We start from the raw sequence: 6,000 nt of genomic DNA on the forward strand, positions 1-6,000 counted from the left end.
TAAAAATTGAATTAAATATATAAATCTGCATCACTTTACAAAGCTGCCAACATTTCAAATGAAGAAAGGGGTGGCACTTTCATTTTAGGGTTAATAGTTGGGGTGTGACCAGGAGCGGACCTGGTCTGAGAAATTTTAGATGACTTATTTATAAGTTGCTGCTTCTAAGTGCTGCTACAAAGTGTACTTGGAGATATTCTGGAGAGTTGTACTGATTTTTCAGCTGTCTAAGAATGTTCTAAGATTTTTCTTTTTACTGTTTCAGTCATCTCTAGGAAAAAGGTTTTTGATAGCAGAAGGTTTGATTTCCTGTTGATAATTGGTAAGGCATTTGGTTTGATTAGTTAGGTGTTTGCTATTGTTTGCAAATAAGCACAGCCCACTCAGGTGTTACATTCCTATGGGTTGGTGCCTCTCGGAGTGTATACAAGGGTTGTAGAAATTAGTTACAGAGTAGACTGCCGTCACATTCTTTGTTTCTACAGTCATTTAGAACAGGAACAATGTGTCTAATGTAAACAGATATTGTAATTATCTAAACACATATTTTGTAGTTTAAAGACACATTACTGGGAGCATTATTGCCGTGGAGCTCTGTTATACACTCAGACACATTACTGGGAGTATTATTACTGTGGAGCTCTGTTATACACTCAGACACATTACTGGGAGCATTATTGCCGCGGAGCTCTGTTATACACTCAGACACATTACTGGGAGTATTATTGCTGTGGAGCTCTGTTATACACTCAGACACATTACTGGGAGTAGTATTGCTGTGGAGCTCTGTTATACACTCAGACACATTACTGGGAGTATTATTGCTGTGGGGCTCTGCTATACACTCAGACACATTACTGGGAGTATTATTGCTGTGGGGCTCTGCTATACACTCAGACACATTACTGGGAGTATTATTGCTGTGGAGCTCTGTTATACACTCAGACACATTACTGGGAGTATTATTGCTGTGGAGCTCTGTTATACATTCAGACACATTACTGGGAGTAGTATTGCTGTGGAGCTCTGTTATACACTCAGACACATTACTGGGAGTATTATTGCTGTGGGGCTCTGCTATACACTCAGACACATTACTGGGAGTATTATTGCTGTGGGGCTCTGCTATACACTCAGACACATTACTGGGAGTATTATTGCTGTGGAGCTCTGTTATACACTCAGACACATTACTGGGAGTATTATTGCTGTGGAGCTCTGTTATACACTCAGACACATTACTGGGAGCATTATTGCCGCGGAGCTCTGTTATACACTCAGACACACCAACAATATGGAACTCCTAGAAAAGAGGAACATTAGGATAGAAAAAAACACAAAGGGGTCTGGGCCCAAAATAGGGACTGTCCGTACTATATAAGGACAATAGGAAAGAATGTCTTATCCTGCAATGGGCACATCAATATTCCTACCTTGCTAATCATTGTTATAAATGGTGTCCTTGCTTGTTCAAGTTCGAGGTAAATGTCATAGCTAGAATTCAATATTTCATTGACTTAACCATTTGAAAGAAATCCATAAGTGTGATTTGAGGACAAGCAAATTGAAGATTAAAATGATGTCAAGATTATAGCAAAAAGCAAAACAAAAAAAAGGCTTTGGGTAGCTATGTAGAGTCTGTAAGGATGCATTAGGCTCTACATATTCTCAAACTGAGCAGAAAATCCGAGGGACACTAATGATTGATGCAGGGACTATATAGAAGCCTTCTGCGTTTAGAGCTTAATTTTTTGTATTTGACATCGTGTAATTTTGGTATCCCGGCTTGTTTCTGACCATGAGTATTTCTGGTATCCTGACCCGGCGTTTTTTCAGTTTTTCCCTATTTTTATATCTCTGACCCTGGCTATTCCTGACTCTGTCTTTATCTGTATTTCCATTAAGCCCGGCCACTTTAAGGCCCCATATTACGTCTGTGGCGAAACCGACCTCGCCATGTGTCCTTGGAGGGGGCTGCTTGCCCGCCTCTTGCCTTTGGACTATGGACCAGACTTTATGTGAATGTGTTAACCCAGATAGCTATACCATGGAGCCTATTCATATAATGAAAGACTATGGGAAAGACTTTAGCTCCATGGCAATTGTACTGTGTGAATAGGATCTGCACGCTATTCAGTAGTTTTGTGCGCTCAGATCCCAGCTATCTGGGGATATGTGAAATGTCTGTGTGTTATAGATAAAAAGTAACTTTCTGTATTTTAAAGTGTTTTATGTCTTTCTGTAACCATGTGGTTAATGGAGTCTGCTTCTAGCCCTGGATAATTGGATTACTTCCCTCTTTGTCTCCAGGATAGAGGCCTATGTAAAACCTGTCTAAACCGGTTTGCCATGCGGCTAGTAAGGGACAAAAGATACTTTTAGTAACTTTTGAACCCCTGGTCGGATTCATGCCATTTTTTTTAATATGTTGTTCCCCTGAATGGATTGATTTTGGATATGTATTTTTATGTGAATGTGATGTATGGTTTTAGAGTTATGAAAGTTGTGTAAAAAGTATATTTTAAACTGTATGCATAATGGGATTATGTGTCACACTAAGGGGAGGGGATGTGTGGGTTGCACCCGTGATACTATTGGTCATTTTATGCCTCCCCCTGGGTGTGGCCTGTATGTGTGAGATGGAAATAAAAGCCAGGCTGGATGAGCCAGTCCAGAGTTCCTGTTTTACCCTCAAAGTGAAGTGTTGTCTCATTATTGGGGGAAGGATTTATTGCATGCTGTTCCAGTTTGACTGCTAGGAGTGCAAACCTATTCGTATGGTTCCTATTCAACTGTCTACAGCATTCAGAGGCTTGAGAGGATTCATATGCTTCTCTGATTTGGTGATTGTGGTGTCGGCTAGAGTGCTTGGAGGCCTCAGGAAGCGCTAGGAGCATCCATTAACGGAGGTACCCAGTCAGGGTGCCAGGCGATCCGTTACAACCAGTGGTGTATCTTGGTTTTGTGCTGCCCTAGGCAGGACAAAACTCAGACACCCCCCCCCCCCCCGCGCGTGCGCGCCACCCACACCTAACCCTTCCCCCCTGCCCCGCCTTCTAAATACACACACATTCACTGACAGATACGCATACACTAGCTAACAGACAAACACAGTCAGACACAGGCATTTGCCTTGGGCATTTGGGGGCGGCGTTTTTTGCCGCCCCCTGGAAAATTCCGCCCAAGGCAAATGCCTTGTTTGCCTCGCGGCTAATACGCCCCTGGTTACAACGTCTATCTAGAACTTCTGTTTGTGGGATTCGCGATTCCTGTCGCAATACGATCCCAGTGACACAGCCAGGGGGTGTAACAAGGTTAAGTTTTAAAAATGCCAAGTTCTATTAAAAAGAAGACAAAACAGAAGACACCATCTTCACCAATAAAGCATTTTAGCAAGCTATAGTGCGTTAGCGGTCCACGGATTCCCTTTAATAATCTTTCTATAAAGGAAAAACATGTATTTTTAAAAAAAATAAGATCTATTATCACACTTGTATGCAAGGAAATATGAAAAAAAAAATATCTATTAAAGGAAAATACATCTGGTATTTAATTGTACAAATCCTAATTTCTGGTATGATATCATTTGCATGACTGATGAAAAGAAACCGGAAAAAGAAAATCTATTTATTGTAGCTTTGTTTCTAATTCCAATTAAAAGTCATGTTATACCCAGCAGGAAATATATAGCTGTAACTATCTTTTTTTTATTAAACTAATTCAGTGATCTAAGTAACATTTTCTCATGCGAGTGATTTAATTGAGTGAAATCCCTGACCTTTACATGTAGCATACATCATTCATTTTCTTTTAACGTGAATGAGATGCTGTTCACTGTGTAAACATATGTGAATGTCACTTCATTCATAATTATAGGAAAATCTCGAACATGATTTTCAAAGAAGAATAGAAACATTTTTCTGGAGCACTTCATTGGGTCTTCTTTAGCACATATCCAGAAAACAGTCTCGAAAGGTATAACAAGATTTCTAGTCAAATATGTTTTACTGAAAGTGTTTAAACATTTTAAATAACAAGCAAACAATACATTTAATTATAAAGAAAATTTAAAAATACGTAAAAATACCAGTTAACAACAACAATGTAGTTATGTTAAACAATAAACAAACACATATAAAGTCTAACAATGTATCAAGACAAATATATAAGTGCTAATAGTGCACAATGTATATTTTATGACATATCAAAATAAGAAAATAACATGGTAGGGAAAGGCAGATTTCTAATAAACATATCGGGAAAAAACTTAAGCTTTTTAATCATAAGTTCTAAACATAAAAATGTATAGTATCTTATACCTTAAATTAATAAATACCTTAAATTAATAAATTAAATGACTTTGAAAGGAGCCCAGACTACTTCATCACAATGAAATGGTCTGGGTGAAGTTACGCTGTAGTTTTAACGTTGCAATTACCATTTTGCACAAACTGCAATATTTATCTTGCTGGGTTAAACACAGCTTTAGTGATGGTCTTCCTGATAGCCCCCAGAGGAATTTCAGACTTTCACTCAATCATGTGACATTCTACGCCTATAAGGACATCAAACGACATCACATTTTTCATTTATGGATTTGATTACTGATATTAAATTATTTACAGTTATTACAGTTAATTACAGTCTTTATATCTCAGAGTCAGCGTTCCTCTTACTCATTTTTTGTGTAAAGTAAATCTGCTAAACTAATACAAATTATAGTTTGCTACGGAATGACATTAACTTGTACAGCGCTACGGAATTTGTTGGCGCTATATAAATAATAAAATAATAATAATAATAATAACTTCTGTTTTTTTGTTTTTTTTCACAAACAAGTGCTGAGTAGGAGCACACCCTGGGGGCTGATCCGTCTGTTCATTTAGAAGAATTCAATGAGCAAAAGGTCATCAGCTGCAGCAGGAATGAGCCAGAATATGTTAGAAAATATGTAAAGGTCTGAGTTTGGCCGCAGCTCAATCTGATGCGGTTTGCTGATCCCACATTTTGTATTGCCAACCAGTAATTGTACTTTTTTAGAATGTTACACATTGTAACACATCACATCTTATACAGTTTTCTTGCAGTCTGATACAGGAATTCATTGGCAATCAAACATGCTGGCATGAATATTCCCTTGTAAATAATATAAAATGTTGAATCACCCTATTATATTCTCATGAAATCTGAATTTAGGAAGCAATTTATGTCCCGAGTGATATAGCTTATTATTAAAATACACTAAACAACTGTATTTAGAGTATAAATGGATTAGATTCCTGTCCTTTTAGAGGTTGTTTGCTGGACAAACTATTGATCAGGGTATTATTGTTTTTAATACAGATATATCCTAAAGCCTTAGATGGACCCCACTTCCTATAACCTCCGATTCAGTACCAACACTTTACTTAGTCTACCTCAATACAAAAAGAAAGCATCCCGATCCTCCTTCTCCTACAGAGCACCGCAATTGTGGAACGGCCTCCCGCACAGTTTATAATCTTCCCCAAGCCTAAAGTCCTTTAAGAGATCCCTCTCTACATACCTCAAAACAGAATGCAACCGTCACGGTTGATTATATATTTCCTACCTGTTCTATGTTCAAATTTGTATATATTGTGTATTAATATTGTTTTTGGTATTTTATTGCACCCTAATGTAACAATGCAATGATTTGTGGACCCAGGACATACTTGAAAAAGAGAGAAATCTCAATGTATCTTTCCTGGTAAAATATTTTATAAATAAATCATCTTTGCCAGTTCTGCCATTGGTTTGTATCAAGGACTGTAAGGAGAGAGAGTCTGCCAGGATGATAAGAGACATGGAGGAACTATAGTGATTGTCCTGGAAGTGGTGTTTTGCTCTTTATACATTTAGAATTGATCTCCCAGCATACTTCTAATTCGCCTTTGTGACCACAATGAACTAACAGAGATCTATACAAGAGGAGCAACGGTGTTCTGGCCATCAGCTACACTACTAAGGTGTGACGTTCTC

Source organism: Pelobates fuscus, chromosome 1 (genome assembly GCF_036172605.1).
Source record: "Pelobates fuscus isolate aPelFus1 chromosome 1, aPelFus1.pri, whole genome shotgun sequence".
Taxonomy (NCBI): domain Eukaryota; kingdom Metazoa; phylum Chordata; class Amphibia; order Anura; family Pelobatidae; genus Pelobates; species Pelobates fuscus.